This window comes from Apium graveolens, chromosome 5 (genome assembly GCF_009905375.1).
Source record: "Apium graveolens cultivar Ventura chromosome 5, ASM990537v1, whole genome shotgun sequence".
Lineage (NCBI taxonomy): Eukaryota > Viridiplantae > Streptophyta > Magnoliopsida > Apiales > Apiaceae > Apium > Apium graveolens.
In genome coordinates, this window is record NC_133651.1 from 83,092,680 (window position 1) to 83,109,896 (window position 17,217).

The 17,217-nt window shown below is 40.1% G+C and overlaps 1 non-coding gene across 1 annotated transcript; it reads right to left on the bottom strand.

The window, feature by feature from the left end:
• Window positions 1-10,323: 10,323 nt before the first annotated feature.
• LOC141662783 (small nucleolar RNA R71) lies at window positions 10,324-10,430 on the bottom strand. Its single transcript, XR_012550876.1, has one exon. It is a non-coding gene; the product is annotated as a small nucleolar RNA R71 (small nucleolar RNA).
• Between the last annotated feature and the right edge of the window lie 6,787 nt (window positions 10,431-17,217).

Sequence of the window (17,217 nt, forward strand, 5' to 3'; positions counted from 1 at the left end):
CTCTATATATATATAAAAATATATATATAATATACTCGGGAACATCGACTCCCGGTTTAGAAAAATGTTCACCTTTGGGTCCCCTATACTAAGGGTATACGCAACTACTGCTTATCTCTAGCATAGGTATTATGCAGTTTATAAGAATTTGAATTGATAATAGAATATCAAGATTACAAAACAGGCATGCATATATATATATATATATCATATCAACATGCTCTAATATATCGCAAGATTTGCTAATAACAATTATGCACTTATCACAAGATAATGCATATACATATTTACATCACAACAACAGTTATACGGGTAGAAAACTTGCCTGAGCGACTGGGGGTGGTAAAAGGCTTGGGGCGAGTCTGGTAACCTATAAACAACATATAAGTTGAATTAAACCAAAGTCGCTTAAGAAACTAGACTTTAACCAATTAGACTCTAACCTTCGCTTCACGATTCATATAAGTCGCTCGAGTACCCTCGGCTCCACCATTTTTAATAAATTAACCATTAAGAATTTTAAGGCAATTCTTTTGCGAGTACTCTACCAACTGCCTAATACACTTTACATAATTGTTTCATACTCCAATTAGTTATTTAAGGGCCTTAACCAAGGTTTCAAAGTAAGGCAAGGGGAAATGGTTCGTCCGCGAAATGCCGTTACTTAAAACGGTCGTTTCTCCTAAACCGTACATCGGATTCAAGCGAACCACATATCAAAACGAAGCTCGTAACATGAACTATCTAAACTTGGCAATGGTCAGAATCTTGCAGTGAGTTCACGGGTCCTGAAGTTAAGAACAAAAACAGTCTAAGGTAAATCGGGCATTACGACGGCTATGTTTACGTGATTACCAAAGTTTAAACTACTCCAATTAATCCACAAATCAACCTACAACCAACCATACAACCAAAATTCATCCAAGTCCTACTAAAGCAGTCCATAACCTCATGTTTTATCCAAATTATTTAACCACAACAAGAGCTACTAACTATACTTAAGGTTCATTAACCAATAACCAAGATCTACACCTGAAACTTATTACAAATTCAACCAAACTCTAAATATACATGAATCATGCTTTCATGAACTATACCAAAAAAAACCAACCCTAATACTCAAAGTAAAGTTAAGGTTTGGAGGGGTTATACCTTCCTTGGAGTGATTAGAGTAGCTAGGAAGCCTTAAGAAGCCTTGAGATAGCTTAGGAATGCTTGGATCTTAAAGGAAATCAAAGAAAATAAAGTTAGTAATCTTGAAAACACTATTCATCATCTTCTTCCTTGATTTATTGGAAGAGATTCATGAAGAAATAGAAGCTTAAACTCCTAGGATATGCTTATCTAATCATAAGGGACCTTGGGTAATTACCTTGCAAATTAACAAGGCTAGAATCTTGATTTTTGGAATTTTTCTCCTTGAAATGATGAAGAAGCCGAGAGTAGATGTTCTTGGGAGAGTATTTTCTTTGTTGAATGTGTTTGTGGTGGAAAATGAAGTGAATGAGATATTTGGATGATTTGTTGGTTGATTAAAGTAAATGGAGTATGACTAAGCATTACATCATCTTGGTGACTTCATCTTTTGCCACTTGTCATCACTTGGTGGTGGAAGCATCTTCTTATGCTAATCATTGCTTAATTGCTTGGTTAACATCCTTAATCCTTGCACTAATCTCTCTTGCATTACTTGTCGTTTAATTGTTTTATGACTCGTTTATCGTTCGTTCTTGCTAATCGTTTGAGGGATCATATCCGGGATCTTATTACTTAGGTTCCCCTAAACCTTTCTCAATATATTATATTCCTTATATGATCCTTTCTTTTAATCCTTGAATTTAAATCCTTTTAATCATGTTACCTTATACTCCATTCTTTCGGTATCTGGTGGATTTTTCGGGAAAAATCAAAGTATTCGAATTTGGATTCTGACGATCGTTATATACACTTATATACCATATAGAGTACTAATAAGATCTCAGAATATCAATAAAAGAACTGCTACATAGTGTGGCATGAAAAGTTTTCTTAATCAGCAAAATCACTATTCATAAGGGTTACAAAAATTTCCAAAAATTGGGGTTATTACAGTCTCCCCTCCTTAAATGGATTATGTCCCAGAATCAGATAAAAATGAATAGGGATACTTTCTTAGCATTGCACTTCCTAACTCTCAAGTCAATTTTCCCACATTGTGGTTCTACTACCAACTCTGACTACTTTGATAACCCTTCTCCTAAGCATTTGTCCCTTTTCGATCTATAACCCTTCCTGGTTGCTCCATATAGGTTACGTCTTCTTGCATGTCTATGCGCTCATACACCCCTATTTGTCTGGCATCCGAATTATACTTCCTTAACATTGATACGTGGAACACGTTATGAACTTGCTACATGTTCGGGGGTAGGGCTAGCTCATGTGCTAACTTCCCAATACGTCTTAATATATCCAAGGGTCCAACAATTCGTGGGCTTAGCTTTCCTTTCTTTCCGAACCTCATCCATCCTTTCCAAGGGAATACCTATAACAGCACTAGGTCCCCTATTTCCTATTCTTTGTCCTTTCGCGTCAAATCAACATACTTCTTATGTCCATCTTGGGCTACTACCAGCCGTCCTCTGATTAGATCTATTATATCCTTGGTCCTTTGGACTACTGCTGGTCCGAGCATCTTGTGCTCTACAACTTCATCCTATAGAAGAAGTATGCAGACCTTTGGTCCGAGGACGGCTTGTAGCAGCCCAAGACTGACAGAAGAAGTATGCAGACTTAGCCCGAAAGGATAAAGAATATGAAGTAGGGGACTTAGTACTGCTAAAGGTATCCCCTTGGAAGGGATTAATGAGGTTCGGAAAGAAAGGGAAACTAAGCCCAAGGTACATTGGACCTTTTGAGATACTAAGACAGATTGGGAAGTTAGCTTACGAGCTAGCCTTACCCCCGAACCTACAACAAGTTCATAATGTGTTCCATATGTCAATGCTAAGGAAGTATCATCGGGATGCCAGGCACATAGTGGAATACGAGCAGGTGGACATGCAACCAGACCTGACTTACGTGGAGAAACCAGTGAAGATTATGGATAAAAAGGAGCAGGTGCTTCGGAACAAAGTGATCAAGCTAGTCAGAGTGCTATGGCAGAATCATAATGTGGAGGAGTTGACTTGAGAACTAGAGAGCGTAATGCTAGAAAAGTACCCCCACTTGTTTTCTATCAGATTCTGGGACAGAATCCTTTTAAGGAGGGGAGACTGTAATAACCCCAAAAATTTTGGACTTTTTGTAACCCTTATGAATAGTGATTTTGCTGATTATGCTGAATAAGAAAACTTTTCATGCCACACTATGTAGCAGTTCTTTTATTGATATTCTGAGATCTTATGAGTACTCTATAGGGTATACAAGTGTATGTAAAGATCATCAGAGTCCAAATTCGAACACTTTGATTTTTCCCGAAAATCCACCAGATACAGAAAGAATTGAATATAAGGTAACGTGATTAAAGGGATTTGATTTCAAGGATTATAAGAGAGGATCATAGAAGGAATATAAAATATTGAGAAAGGTTTAAGGGAACCCAAGTAATAAGATCCCGAGTATGATCCCTCAAACGATAAACGAGAACGAAAGTTAAGTGAACCGTATAACAGATAAGCGGTCATTAACCAAGTAATTAAGGGTTAATCAAAGAGGTTAGTGGATGATAATGTCATCACACCAACAAGGAGATGACAAGTGTTAACAATATAACTTAAGCATGGTGACATAAGCATGACAAGTGGGAAGGAGTGGTTAGTTGATTATGAGCCATACATTTTTCACCATGGTAAAAAGTAATTAACAACAAAAGAATATCAACCAAGCCAAGGAAAATCATAACACAAAATTGAAGTTGACTTTTTATTTCAAGAAGAGAATCTCTCGGCTTCTTCATCTTTTCAAGGAGAGAAAAATCAAAAAACCAAGATCCAAGCCTTGTTAATTTGTAAGGTAATTATCCAAGGTCCCTTATACTTAGATATGGCTATCCTAGGAATCTAAGCTTCCATTTCCTTCACAATCTCTTTCAATAAATCATTAAAGAAGAGAGTGAATAGTGTTTTCAAGAACTTGAAATTTTTGATCTTGTGTTTTTGTTTAGATATAGCTTTTGTAAGGATTTTCAAAGGTTGTTTCAAGCTCCTTAGTTACTTCTACTCACCAAGGAAGGTATAATCTCTTACCCTAGCCTTAATTTTGAATATTTAGAGCTTGTTATGATTGGTATAGTTCATGGGAAGTATGATTCATGTATATTTAGATTTTGGTTGGATTTGTAATGGGTTTGAGTTGTAAATCTTGGTTATTGGTTAATGAACTTAAGTATAGCTATTAGTTCATGTTTGGGGTAGTATAAATTGGAAAATCGTGAGATGTTGAGACTGATGTAGTGAACTTTGGATGGAGTTTGGTTGTAATGTTGATTATGAGTTGGATTGTGATTGATTTGAAGTGGTTAAAACTTGGTAATCGCGTAAACATAGCCGTCGTAATGCCCGTTTTTTTACAACTGATTGTTCTTAGTATTCGGGACAGAAATCTAACTGTTGAATCTGTGACGTTTCCATTTTTAGCTAGATTGTGTCGTAAGCTTCGTTTTGATATGTGGTTCGCTTGAATCCGATGTACGGTTTAGGAGAAACGACCGTTTTAAGTAAGGGCGTTTCGTGAACGAACCATTTCCCCTCGCCTTACTTTGAAACCTTGCTTAAGGTCCTTAAATGACTATTTGGAGTATGAAATAATTATGTAAGGTTAAAGGGTCAGTTGGTAGGGTATTCGCGAAAGCATCGCCTTAAAATTCGTAACGGTTAATTTATTAAAAATGGTGGAGCCGAGCGTACTCGAGCGACTTATGTGAATCGTTAAGCGCAAAAGCGAAAGTTAGAGTGTAATTGGTTAAAGACTAGTTTCTTAAGCGACCATGGTTTAATTCTAACTTATATGTTGTTTATAGGTTATCAGACTCGTCTCAGGCCTTTTACCAACCCCAGTCGCTCAGGCAAGTTTTCTACCCGTTATACTGTTGTTGTGATGTAAATATATTGATGCATTATCTTGAGATAAGTGCATGGTTGTTATTAGCAAGTCTTGCGATATATTGTAGCATGTTGATATGATATATATATGCATGCCTATTTCGTAATCTTGATATCTCATTGTTGATTCAATTGATTATAAACTGCATAATACCTATGCTAGAGATAAGCAGTACTTGCGTATACCCTTAATATAAGGGACCCAGAGTTGAACATCTTTCTAAACCGGGAGGCGATATTCCCGAGTATATTATATATATTTATATATACATATATATAGTTTTCAAAACTATTAATCAGATAAGGTTTATTCGATAGTTTTATTTTATTTAATGAATATTATTTTGAATATTCATTCGAGGACTTATGACTCCGCTTATTTTATTTAATGTATATTATTTTGAATATTCATTTGAGGACTTATGATTCCGCTTATTTTATTAAATAATATTCTTTATTTTCCTAACGAATAATGTTTCGATAATTGCCAAGTATTCGGAAAATAATTGATACTATCAAATCATTTTTACTTTAAAAATTTCTAGAGATTATTTTCGGGCTTGATCAAAACTATTTTTGGAAGGTTAGAGTGGATCCCAAAACTTGTTTTCAAATTTAAGATCTTCCTTCCGATGGGGATTTAAATACTCTCTCAAAAATATGAGGAATCCGGCTTCGTGATGTATTTTTATATTTGCAACAAGGATGCTGTTTTGATAAAAGAGTCTTTGATTACTTACCCAACACTCGAGAAGTAAAATTCTTGGAACAAGTTAATCCATTAATAGGCATCGCCTGGGAAATATCGGTGAGTTTTCCTTTCCAACTAGATACGACTTCTTGTGGAGCCGTATCAACATGTTTCTACTTGGGGAAAGGGGGGACGAGCTTTACGTTTCAGAGTCATGGATTTGATCTGAACTAGGAGTGGCGTAAGTGGTCGAGTGACGCCGGCCCAGCCTTATTATACTGGCCCCAATGGCCCGGAAGTTCCGCTAAGATGGTTCGTTCCTTAGGAGTCTAGTGTTTGGTTGACAAGTGAATCCGACTATTCTCCTCTACATGTAGAATATGGTGGGGTTGCACTACTGCGACTGATCTTCGTAAGTGGTCTTCCTGGCGCGGCAAACTCCCGTAATGAGTTCATCATCCAGTTAGGATATTTCTCCAACACTACCCGGAGCATTTCGATCGAAAGGCTACGGATGGGTGATTGCCGAAGCATTGACAGGGTCAAACAGTTATAATGATGTTTCCATCAAATGAAGTATCTCGTAACTTCATTTCTTTTAAACAATATTTCAAATATTGAATCTATTCAAGTCTTATATTGTAGTCTCATCTATATGATGAACCTTTGAAAACATAGTATACTTTGAACAGTGGTCGTTCAAGTAGTTTTCTAAAATGATATAAGTATAGTGAAGTAATTGGTATGTTCATCTCCCTTTAAGCTTATATCCAGTAAGTAATATTTTTACACTTAATAAGAATTTCCAGTAAGTTATCTGGTTAGATACTTGCATTATTGATTACGCTATATATTATCTTGCGAGCTATAATGCTCACTCTTGCTTCATTTATTTATCACTCAACAACAGTTAGGAAGGATGGCCAGACTCAAGCAGACCCAGCGCAAGAGCGTGGAAAGCGTCCTGCGTCTTCCCGTTGATATCTTAGCTGTTATAGCTGCAGAGGTAGATCTATTTGTAGATCAGGCATTCTACTTTTGGGAATCAATTATGTATAATTATAACTTGTGGCAGATAATGGAAATTAACTGTAAACTTATCAAGCAATCATTTTGGGTTGTAATAACTTTTAAATTGTGGATCCAAGGACTTATACTTATTTCAATTTCATCTCTGAGACTATAACGTGTTGTGGTGTGTGTTAGTGTGGGGTCACAGCATGAGGTTATTTATTATTAATTAAGTTAAGTGATATTATGGAAAGAAAGACCGTGACGACCCGGATCCCCGACCCCGGATCTGGGGGTGTTACAAAATCTCCCACCAGCGTCAAGCAAGTACAGAGTTTAACAGGAAGAATTGTAGTAATGAATCAATTTATTTCAAAATCTCCAGACAGATGCAAAGAATTCTTTAAGTCAATTAAAGGCATGGGAAAAGATTTTATATGGACCTCTGACTATGAGAAAGTTTTTCAGAAAATCAAAGAAAGATTGGGAATCCTCCTATGTTAGCAAAGCCAGGGGATGGGGAAACATTGATTCTCTACTTGGCGGTCTCAGAATATTCCATCAGTGCAGCATTGGTGATAGAGGAAGAGGGCCGCCAATCATTGGTGTATTATGTGAGTAAGAGATTATTGGATGCAAAGACTAGATACACCAGCATGGAAACGTTAGTATATGCCCTCGTCCTTACGACAGAAAAGCTAAAGCCATACTTCCAAGCTCATCGGATAGAGGTCTGCACCGCTTATCCTCTGAGGCACATCTTACGTAAGCCAGAGTCGTCAGGAAGAATGCTGAAGTGGGCAGTTGAGTTGGAACAGTTTGATCTGGAATATTGCCCTCGCACAGCAATTAAGGGACATGCGTTGGCTGACTTCATAATTGAGTTTGATTTCGAGGTAGATGAGAAGGCTAGATTGTTGGCATAACCTTCTTTACAGGGAAATTCCCTTGACAAAGAGAGAGAAGAGTTCCTACACCCTTGATGGATTCTACATGTCGATGGGGCTGTGAATAATAACGGAGCAGGAGCTGGGATTGTTTTGATTACTCCGGAGGGACACTACTTGATGTGTGCCATTCACTTTAAGTTTTATGTCACCAAAAGTGACGATAAATATGAAGCCCTGATCAATGGTCTAAAGATAGTTTTGGAGGTGGGAGTTATGAATTTGATAGCTCGGAGCAACTCGGAGTTGGTAGTTAATCAAGTTAATGGAGGGTTCCAGGCCTTAGGACCTCGAACTTAGTTATACATGAGGTGTTTGCAGTGCTTGCTCCAAATATTTGGTAGCACCAAGTTGAAAGGTTTGCCAAGAAAAGAGAATAGCAATGCGGATACCTTGACAAAGATGGGCTCGCAGATGGACAGCATGTTGCTAGGAAAAATTCCCTTGGGAATCAGGAACTTCCAAGTGATAAGTGGCATTTTATACCACTTAGAACGTCTTAAAATGGCTTAAATTGGTGTCTTGAAATCAAGTATTTTGTGTATTTGATGCGTTTTTCTAGTGTTTATGCATTTCAGGGTATTAGTTGCATTTTGGAGGAGGAATCATCAAGAATAAGCCTTGGCATGTGTTCACCTTTGCGAGAGGAAAAGAACGGGCAGATTACGGCGAAGAAACGGAGCAAACATGGAATTTTTCCAGAAGGGTCCTGCGCGCCCGCGCAGCAATGCTGAGCGGCCGCGCAGCAGCCTTGCGCGCCCGCGCAGAAATGCTGAGCGGCCGCGCAGGGTCGGGGAAAAAGATATATTATTTTAGACTTCTACTTCTGTTTGGCTTCCAACTTCTATGTAATCTGAGTTTTATGGGACTATTATATAGGTAGATTTGAGACGTTTTTCACAGAGAATTAAGAGGAGATTATGTTTTAGATTGTGTTTTGCAAGAAGCGAAGGAGATAAGGAAGAAGACCGATTTAGCACACAGCAATGAAGAGGAAGCATATATTCTTGTGATTCTTGTTTCGTTGTGACGTTGGATGCTAGTTTTCTTGCTTTGACTTATTTACTCTTGTGACGTACTCTGTTTTAATATAATCAGTTTAGTTATTATTTTCTTGTGTTTGTTTATCATGATTTCATATGAACCCATGATGGCGATAAGTTCTATTATGGGCTAATCGTGATCATAGGGTTGCAACGGATTTATTATGGAATTCTTTAGTTAATTGTTTAATACTTTAGTATGTGATGATTGCATGATATCTAGTATTGGTTGTGCGTATTCGTCTTATGTGCGTCGCGAACATATAAGATAGGGTGTTAATCTCTTGTGAAGCGACGGTGGATCTTGAGATTTAGAACTTGCCATGCTAGCATAGGTTCATGTACGTTGTGCATGATTAGTGGGTAACTCTAACAGTTTTATTTGCCCTATGTAATCAAAAAGGAATAACTTGTGCTTAAATCGTTGTGTTGTCAATTTCTGTAGACATATAGGAACTCAACATAATTGATGACTATTCAACTTCTATCTTAATTGTGGATGTTTGGTAGAATGGTATTAGTACAATGAAAGTTGGCTTTTATCAGTTTCGTGTTATTCGATTAATATCATCACTGTCACATGCTAAAGGTAATAACTATGGCTATAGAAGGAAGTAATAATGAAGTTGTGATCTCATGAGTGTTTTATTATTGATAAATTGAAGTGTTAGTTAAGTGGTTAATTAAGTAGTTAATTATAGTTAATATTTAATCAACAATTTTAAGTGTTATTATCTTAACATTGAGAAGTAGTCATACATTGGTGAGTGAGTTAAATTAGACAATAAATTAGTCTGAGTCTCTGAGGGAACGAACTAGAAAGTATTCTATATTACTTGCGAACGCGTATACTTGCGTGAATATTAGTGCGTGATTTCGCCCTAACAAGTTTTTGGCGCCGCTGCCGGGGACTCGGCGTATTTGTTTAGTTTATGTACTTACCATCATTGGTCATTAGGACTCAGTGATTAGGACGTAGTAGTTAATTACTCTTTTCGGTTGTGTTTCAGGTACTTTAGCAAGCGTTTATGCAAACTAGTTCTCGTGCTCGCAAGAGGACCTTAGATACAGCTGAGGAGAAAGACGAAGTTCTTGATGCACCGGAGAAGTTAGATTTTGAGGATTCGGATTCAGGAACTGAGCAGAAAGAACCAGTAAACATGGGAGATCGTATTGTTCAAGCTGATCCAGCTCTTTTGGATTTTTCTCGGCCTAAAATTGATGATATTCAGTCAAGCATCCTTCATCCGTCTATTCAAGCTAACACCTTTGAAATCAAGCCGGGCACTATTCAGATGGTGCAGAATTCTGTTTCTTTTGGAGGAGCGGCAACTGAAGACCCCAACATGCACATAAGGAATTTTGTCGAGATCTGCAGCACTTTTAAGTATAATGGCGTGACTGATGAGGCTATCAAGTTGAGGCTTTTCCCATTCTCACTGAGGGATAAGGCTAAAGACTGGTTACATTCTGAACCAGCTGGGTCCATCACTACGTGGCAAGATCTTGCGCAAAAGTTTCTGGTGAAGTTTTATCCAATGGCAAAGACTGCTGCTATGAGGAGTGCTCTTACTCAATTTGCGCAACAACCTACAGAATCTATGTGCGAGGCTTGGGAACGCTACAAGGAAATGTTGAGGAAATGTCCACATCATGGAATGCCGGATTGGATGGTAATCACTGGTTTTTATAATGGTTTGGGGGCCCAATCTCGGCCCATGCTCGATGCAGCAGCTGGAGGCGCCTTATGGGCTAAAAGCTATACTGAGGCGTATAATCTTATCGAGACGATGGCTGCAAATGAGCATCAAAACCCAACTCAGAGGATGACGTCAGGCAAGGTCGCAGGTATTCTGGAAGTTGATGCAGCCACCGCTATTGCAGCCCAGCTCCAAGCGCTATCAATGAAGGTTGATTCTCTGGCTACGTATGGAGTTAATCAAATAGCTATGGTTTGTGAGCTTTGTGCAGGTTCTCATGCTACGGATCAGTGTTCTCTTGTCAACGAATCTGTTCAATATGTGAATAATTATCAGCGACAACAATAGCCTGTGCCAGCGACCTATCATCGTAACAACAGAAATCATCCAAATTTCAGCTGGGGGAATAATCAGAATGCTATTCAGCCACCATATCAGCAAGGAGTGAGTAAACAGTTTAACCCACCTGGATTCCAGCAACCACAGCAGTATGCTACAAGGCAATCATATCCTCAACAGGGAAGTGCAGCTGCACCTACTAGTGCTGATTTTGAGGAACTTAAGCTGTTGTGCAAGACTCAGGTGGTTTCTATCAAGACCTTGGAAAATCAAATCGGTCAATTAGCCAATGCAGTGCTCAATCGTCAACCTGGCACTCTTCCCAGTGACACGGAAGTACCAGGCAGGAAGGAAGCTAAAGAGCAAGTCAAGGCTATTACCTTAAGGTCTGGAAAAGTAGCTGATGCTGAAAAGGCAAAAGAAGTCGAAGCTGAAGTTAGAGATAAAGAATTTAAGCAAAAGGAGAAAGCGGCGGAACCAAGGAAGACTACTGTTGAACACACTCTGCCTGAGGCTAATACAGGGGAGAAACAACTATATCCTCCACCACCTTTTCCTAAGAGATTGCAGCAACAAAAGTTGGATAGACAGTTCGGGAAGTTTCTGGAGGTGTTCAAGAAACTTCACATCAATATACCTTTCGATGAGGCTCTGGAACAAATGCCTAGTTATGCGAAGTTTATGAAGACTATTCTTTCAAGGAAGGTGAAACTGGATGACCTTGAAACCGTTGCTCTCACGGAAGAATGCAGCGCTGTTCTGCAACAAAAGTTACCACCAAAACTGAAAGATCCAGGAAGCTTCACCATTCCTTGCACCATTGGCAATCTAACTTTCGACAAGTGCCTTTGTGATTTGGGAGCAAGCATTAATCTGATGCCCTTGTCGATCTTTAAAAAGCTGGATCTGCCTGATCCACAACCCACATACATGTCGCTATAATTGGCTGACCGTTCCATTACTTACCCAAGGGGCATAGTTGAGGATGTGCTTGTCAAGGTGGATAAGCTCTTCTTTCATGCAGATTTTGTTATTCTGGATTTTGAGGAAGATAAGAAGATTCCCATAATCTTGGGGAGGCCTTTCTTGGCTACTGGCCGTACCTTGATAGATGTGTAAAAAGGGGAACTTACTATGCGAGTCCAAGATCAGGATGTGACCTTCAACGTATTCAAGGCAATGAAATTCCCGACAGAAGATGAGGAGTGCTTAAAAGTGGATGTGATTGATTCTGCGGTTACTTCGGAACTCGAGCACATGCTAATGTCTGATGCATTGGAAAAGGCCTTAGTGGGGGAATTTGACAGTGATGATGAAGATAGCAACGAGCAATTACAATATCTGAACGCTTCTCCCTGGAAGCGAAAGCTGGATATACCATTTGAATCTCTTGGTACTTCTGACCTCAAGAACGCTGAAGGGAAGCTCAAACCATCAATAGAGGAAGCACCTACCTTAGAGCTCAAACCATTACCTGAACACTTGAGGTATGCTTTTTTAGGTGATTCATCTACGTTACCTGTTATTATTTCAGCTGACCTTTCAGGTAGTGAGAAAAACAAGCTCTTAAGGATTTTGAGAGAATTCAAATCGGCTATAGGATGGACCATAGCAGACATCAAGGGGATAAGTCCTTCATATTGTATGCATAAAATTCTGCTAGAGGAAGGAAGTAAGCCAACTGTGGAACAGCAGCGAAGACTGAACCCGATCATGAAGGAGGTGGTGAAGAAAGAAATTCTGAAATGGCTAGATGCAGGCATCATTTATCCTATTTCTGACAGCTCGTGGGTGAGCCCCGTGCAATGTGTACCTAAGAAAGGAGGTATCACTGTGGTCGCAAATGAAAAGAATGAGCTCATCCCTACTCGAACAGTTACAGGATGGAGAGTATGCATGGATTATAGAAAATTGAACAAAGCCACAAGGAAGGATCACTTCCCTCTTCCATTTATTGATCAAATGCTTGACAGATTGGCGGGACATGAGTATTTTTGTCTTCTGGATGGTTATTCCGGGTATAATCAGATTTGTATTGCACCAGAGGATCAGGAAAAGACTACCTTCACTTGTCCATTTGGCACATTTGCTTTTCGAAGAGTTTCGTTTGGGTTATGTGGCGCCCCGGCCACCTTTCAGAGATGTATGATGGCTATATTCTCTGACATGATTGGAAATAACGTCGAAGTGTTCATGGATGACTTCTCCGTCTTTGGACAGTCATATGATGAATGTTTGAATAATCTGCGCGCCGTACTCAAAAGATGCGTGGAAACTAATTTGGTGCTTAATTGGGAGAAATGTCATTTTATGGTGCGTGAAGGCATTATCATTGGGCATAAGGTCTCTAGCAAAGGTCTGGAGGTGGACAAGGCCAAGGTGGGAGTCATTGAAAATCTTCCCCCACCTAATTCGGTGAAAGGAATCCGTAGTTTTCTCGGTCATGCGGGTTTTTATCGGTGATTCATCAAGGACTTTTCAAAGATATCTAAGCCGTTGTGCAATTTACTTGAGAAAGATGTGCCTTTTAAATTTGATGATGAATGTTTGGCAGCATTCGAGACTCTCAAGGAGAGTTTGATCACGGCACCAGTTATTACAGCACCAGATTGGACAGAACCGTTTGAGATGATGTGTGATGCGAGTGACTATGCGGTAGGTGCAGTTCTGGGACAGCGCAAGAAAAATCTCTTCCATGTGGTCTACTATGCGAGTAAGACTTTAAATGGGGCCCAATTGAACTACACCACTACTGAGAAGGAGCTTTTGGCTATAGTCTTTGGCTTTGAGAAATTTCGATCTTATCTGCTTGGTACGAAAGTGACAGTATTCACTGATCATGCAGCTATTCGCTATCTGGTTTCTAAGAAGGATTCGAAGCCGAGACTCATTCGTTGGGTGCTTTTACTTCAAGAATTTGAGTTATAGATCAAAGATAGAAAAGGTACTGAGAATCAAGTAGCTGACCATCTCTCTAGGTTGGAGAATCCCGATTCTACTTCACAAGATAGGACGTTAATCAATGAATCTTTTCCGGATGAGCAGTTGTTTGCAAATCAGGAGGAAGAACCATGATTTGCAGATATTGTAAACTATCTTGTCAGCAATATAATGCCGCTTAATTTGACATCCGCTCAAAAGAAGAAGTTTCTGCATGAGGTGAAGTGGTATATGTGGGATGAACCATATTTGTTTAGACAGGGAGCTGACCAGATCATCAGGAGATGTATCCCGTTCTGTGAGACGGAGGGGATATTACGAGACTGCCATTCCACGGTTTATGGTGGACACTATGGAGGTGAGAAGACGGCAGCTCGTATTCTGCAAGCAGGTTTTTTCTGGCCTACTTTGTTCAAGGATGCTCATCAGTTTGTTTTAAGGTGTGATCGTTGCCAAAGAGTGGGAAATTTGTCAAGGAAGGATGAGATGCCATTAAATGTGATACTTGAAGTCGAGGTCTTTGATATATGGGGAATCGATTTCATGGGGCCTTTTATCTCATCTTTCAATAATCAGTACATCTTGCTGGCAGTCGATTATGTCTCAAAATGGGTCGAAGTTAAAGCTTTACCGACAAATGATGCAAAGGCAGTGCTAAATTTTCTTCATAAGCAAATTTTCACAAGGTTTGGAATACCTCGGGTAATCATAAGTGATGAAGGATCGCATTTTTGCAACCGTAAGTTCACTTCTATGATGCGACGTTATAATGTGAATCATCGAGTAGCTACTGCCTATCATCCGCAAACAAATGGTCAAGCGGAAGTGTCTAACAGAGAGATAAAGCGCATTCTAGAGAAGGTTGTTTGTCCATCAAGGAAGGATTGGTCTTTAAAGCTCGATGAAACTGTTTGGGCTTACAGAACAGCATACAAAACTCCACTTGGGATGTCACCGTTTCAGTTGGTGTACGGTAAGGGATGTCATCTACCGGCGGAGCTTGAGCATAAGGCCCACTGGGCATTGAAGAAATTGAACCTGGATTTAGATGCAGCTGGTAAGAAAAGAATGCTTCAGCTTAATGAACTTGATGAATTTCGACTTCAAGCGTACGAGAATAACAAAATGTATAAGGAAAAGGTGAAGAGGTGGCACGATAGGAAGCTACATCCTAAGTTTTTTGTGCCAGGGCAACAAGTTCTGTTATTCAACTCTCGGCTCCGACTTTTTCCTGGGAAGTTGAAATCAAGGTGGTCTGGACCTTTTATTGTCAAAACTGTGTTTCCACATGGAGCGGTGGAAATTTTTGAGAATGATTCGGACCAAGCATTCAAGGTTAACGGTCAGCGGTTGAAGCACTACTATGGGGACATGGCAAACCGAGAGGTGGTTAGTGCCATTTTGTTGACTACTTGAGAAAGGTACGGAACGTCAAGCTAATGACGAAAAAGAAGCGCTGCGTGGGAGGCAACCCATGAATTGTTGTTACAGGAACCCTTAGAAGTTAATAACCTATCCAAAAACACAAAAAAATCAGAAAACAGGGGCTGAAAAAAAAAATTCCAGAGACCCTCTGCGCGCCCGCGCAGCTTTCTGCGCGCCCGCGCAGAAATGCTGAGCGGCCGCGCAGGGGTCGAGATCCAGAAAATTTTTTGCAGTTCAGAAAAAAAAAAAAAACACAAAAACCCATCACAGCCCATAAACCCACGAATTCTTTTCCCATTACCCCATGATTTTATCCCTCAACCCCACTCCTAATCTAATTTAACCTACTCCACACCCTATATATACATACACCTATCCCACATATCTCCCACAAACTTCCTACACTTAAACCCTCTCATAAACATCAAAAATCAGTTCTTACACACTTTTATTCACAAATCAATGGCACCCAAGAGAGCACGCACTATTGACAGCAGCAGCACAGTTCTTACTGCTGATTCATCAAGGGGTACTGCTGCAAGGCCTCGGTTAACTCACAGAGCTGCGGAGGAGGAGTACACTAGGCTGTTGGGGAAGCCGATTCTGAAGGAGAGGGGGTTTTTACGATCAGGGAGGGATGGTGAGTTGTTACCCATGATTGCAGAGAAGGGGTGGATAGCTTTTTGTGAGTCACCCGAAGCAGTACCGATGAGTATGGTTCGCGAGTTCTACACGAACGCGAAGGCTGAAAAGAATGGGTTTTCTGTAGTTCGTGGGCTGAGGGTTGATTATCATCCTGCGGCGATTCGCCGTGTGATTGGACAGCGAGAGAGAAAGCCTGAGGAGGAGAACTGGAATGAAAAGACTGCTGAGGATTTTGACTTGGATTTGATTTGTGCGACTCTCTGTCGACCGGGCACAGTTTGGAACCGCAGTCCAGCCAATAATGAGTATCGTCACTTTCCGGCGATCGCCATGAACAGGTATGCCCGTGCATGGAATGCATTTATATGTGCTAATATTTTGCCTTCTTCACATGCACACGAGGTCACAGTTGAGAGAGCACAGTTGTTGTGGGGAATTCTGAATGAGGAATACTATGTGGACCTTGGTGAGTTTATCTACCAAGGAATTCTGAAGTTTTTGAGGGGAGCAAAGCATATGAACATCCCTTATGCATCCACGGTTACAAAGCTATGCTGAGCAGTAGGAGTGAACTGGCCGGCTCATGAGCAGTTGCAGTTGCCAGCAGCTCCGATAGATTCTGGCACTCTGAATGGGATGCAGGAGTGGACCGGTGGTGAGCCTGAGGAGCATGGGCTGGGTTATCGTCTTCCAGGAGGGCGTCCAGCACGAGGTGCTACTATGGCCAGGCCAGGGCGTGGTGATGCTAGTTCTTCGAGAGCTCAGGAGGGTGCTGGGATGGGTGATGCCCAGTATAGGAGGCTTTCACGGCGGATGGATGCCATGTATGAGACGCAGAGCAGGTTTGCTCAGGAGCTCACTCTTGCGTTAGGGACTGCTTTTCGAGGCCTTGGAGCTGATATCCAGTGGCCAGTTTTTGGTGAGGACTCTGCATACCCGCCGCCTGATACTCCACCCACTGAGGGTGATGATGGTGATGACTCCGAGTAGGTATACCCTGTGTTCCTTTCTACTACCTTCACTGGGGACAGTGACGATTTTAAGTTTGGGGGTGGTAGTTAAGGAATATTTTGTGTGTGTCATATAGCTGCATATTCATGATAGTTAGTTCATATAGTTGCATAATTTTTGCCATATAGTTTTTTTTTATATATAGCTTTATTTGTTTGTCATATCATATAGCTCATGCATATACCATGATCCCTTTTGCAATGATTTATCGACTGAATTGTGATATTGATGCGAGTGTAGTGATAGCATTAAAGTGTTATTAAGTTGTGTAGGTTGATATGCATGCTAGAAGCACTTGTATTGTCACTAAGTCTTAGAGAATGTTTAAGGACTAGATTGTTGTTATGATCTGATTATTTTCGAGGATAATCTATTTATTATGCTTAG